The sequence below is a fragment of the Chrysochloris asiatica genome, unplaced genomic scaffold (assembly GCF_000296735.1).
Source record: "Chrysochloris asiatica unplaced genomic scaffold, ChrAsi1.0 scaffold00036, whole genome shotgun sequence".
Taxonomy (NCBI): domain Eukaryota; kingdom Metazoa; phylum Chordata; class Mammalia; order Afrosoricida; family Chrysochloridae; genus Chrysochloris; species Chrysochloris asiatica.
Genome location: NW_006408554.1, coordinates 11345072 through 11347904, shown reverse-complemented (window position 1 = coordinate 11347904; position 2833 = coordinate 11345072). Strand labels below are relative to the sequence as shown.

Below are 2833 nucleotides of genomic sequence, written 5' to 3'. Positions count from 1 at the left end.
AGGGTTTCCAAGGCTGCAAATCTTTATGGGAGCAGAAAGCCTGCCTCATCTTTCTCCTATGAAACAGCTAGTAGTTTTGAGCTGCTGACCTTGGAGTTCACAGCCCAATTCGTAATCACTAAGCTACCAGAGCTCCTTAAAAACAAGTATATCAACTATCAATTCACTCTTCTCAACTTACTGGGCAGTCTACCTGTGGTATAACTGTCAGGTAAAAACATTTTTCTTTGCAATATGGTGGTCCCAAGTTAAAAAACAAAAACAACCATTTCACAGAAAGGAAAGAAACAATATGAAATCAGTATAAGAAATACACTAAACAAGCAAAAATATATGGGAAAACAGGAACATGGAAAATAAAGTTTTGATTTAACTGAAGGAACAGAGCGACTGGTGTACACAGGAATATGTACATCATGGCAAGTCAGGTGAGAGGATTTTAGAGTAGCAATCTATATGACTTGAATCTCCCCTGTTTCCTGAATAAAAATGTCATCTTGCAGTATTATACTTCATGGTTCAGACACCTACCTCCCTTGGCTATATTCCTTATCCACTCTAGCCATTACTTAAAAATGCATCTGAAAAACTGGGGTTTATAGTTTAAGCCCTCGGAAACCCTGTACAGGGTCGCTATGGGTCGGAACCGACTCGACGGCACTTAACAACAACAACAATAGTTTAAGAAGAAAAATAACCACACACAGGTGTTCCCCTTTCTGTGGCTACTTCAGACCTGTGTTTGTTTCTAGAAAATTCCTGAAGAAAATTTAAATATAAGTCTGTGGCTTTGCTAAATCAAGTCTCCCAGTTAATATTTAGAAAACACTCACTGTTAGGGCTAATAGCACTGTTGATGGTACCTATAGAGGGATAGCCAAACATAGTCTTGTCTCAAAACCAGTGTTAAAATCGATCTCTTTGTTGAGAGAAAAAGGGGAGTCTAAAACCACAGTACAGACATAACTAGGACCCTTGTCCTTATGGATCCACACTCCCTTCAGCGTGTTCATCATTATAAATGTTCACTGCCATCTGCCACACTTGCATGATACTGTCTTCTGATACAGAACAAATCACCCAAGGTTCATTGCCAGGAGAAATCAGATATCTTGGCAGTGTGACCACCATGAATAAACAATAGTTCTGGTGGCCCATCTTCTGCATCTTCTGAGGATTGTTCTTCTCCAATATTACTTAAATCCTAGACATTCAGCCTACAATCAGTATCACTGGAAGCCAAAATGGTTTCATTGTGAGGTGACCACCAAACCTGGAATATTTTATCCTTATGTGATTCAAAGGAATGTAACTTAAGTTTTAGATTTCTTAGATCCCACAAAGTAACAGTCTAGTCAGCTGATCCTGTGGCAAGAATGTATTCACTATAAGGATTGAAAGAAAAGAAGTTCACTTCAGCAGTATGGGTGTAAACTGAATGATTTGGTTTGGAAGTATTATTTGAATGAGTATCCCAGATCATAAGTTTCTGATCATCAGCAACTGACCCAATCAGAGACTCATGGAGCAGATGCCAAGAAACATCTTCAACTACTGCTGTGTGTCCAGTAAAGATGGTCTTTGCATTCACCACTTTTCCTTCCTTTAGAACAGTACTGATGTCCCACAGGCAGATGGTAAGGTCATCTGAAGCACTAAGCAAGTGTTCACTGAGATTTGGATTCCAAGAAAGCCCATAGCCTTCCTTTTGATGTCCATGGAGGCGTGGATCTGGGTTACACTCTCCAGAAGGGGTTCTGGTTTAGAAGGGTGTTTCGTGTAGTCAAAAACAAGAACATCACTGGATGGAGTCTTTGTTGCAAAAATGCAAGGGTTCTGGGGCCTATAACAGGCCCTGTTTACTTCTCCTTCGTGGTTGATCTTGATTTCTATTTCAATCGTTCCACTAACTGAGCCAAAACCTCTGAATTCTCCTTTCTGTCATAGTGTGATGCATCAAACTGAGCATCATCATTAGGGAGCTGCACCCTGGCTATCACAAGGTGGTTTTGTTTATCTGATGTGTGTGTTCCCAGAACAAGTCGATGAATGCTGAAGTCTTTCCCTTCTGGTCTGGTTACATCTGGAAGCCACTGTGCAGTTAAGCTGGGCCACTTGAGGGCAAGGGTCATTACCAAATCATAAAGAAAAGGGGTGTTCTTTTTCCATATTTTGTACTCCTCATTAATCACCCATTCTTCCATGGTGTCATCAAAGGCTGCTTCCTTGTCGGCCATGGTGGGCAACTGGCAGGAGAGCAGGAAGGAAACCCAGAGTCGAACGTTGCGGGAGGGGTCCAGTGTTTATTTTATAATGGTATGCAAGGGAAACCAAGATTCAAAAGACAGCCAAGCATCTTAACATTATTTCCCTCCTTTTGCCCATTCCAACCATGTCTCCATCCCTGTATCTCAGAGCCCTGTTGTTCCAAAGTTGTACATACATCATTCTTTACCTCTGTACCACTTAGCCTTTGCAAACCTGCCTAATTGTTCTCTGATTTGCTTTGTTCTTCCATTCCCCTTTCCCTTCTTATATATTGCCCCCCTCCCCAGCACCCAAACTATCCTGTGTCTGTTCCCTGCCCTGGGCTCCACCTTCCCCTCCCTCCCCTCACCCTACTCCCCACATCCCAGCATCCAACATAGAACCTCCCCCGCTTTAGTATGGGTTGTTAGTCTTTTACAGTAGTGGTCCTATTCAGTACTTTTCCTTTTGTGACTGACTAATTTCACTCAACATAATGTCCTCAAGGTTCATCCATGTTATGCGGTGGCTTGCAGCTTCTTTGTTATTCTTCAAGGTAGCATAATATTTCATTGTGTGTATGTAC

At 41.8% G+C, this 2833-nt stretch overlaps 1 protein-coding gene and 1 pseudogene across 1 annotated transcript in view; both read right to left on the bottom strand.

The window, feature by feature from the left end:
- Positions 1-2833, bottom strand: part of CPA6 (carboxypeptidase A6) — a 526142-nt gene that overhangs the window by 17780 nt on the left and 505529 nt on the right. The window lies entirely within an intron of this gene.
- Positions 967-2237, bottom strand: LOC102829019 (annotated as a pseudogene).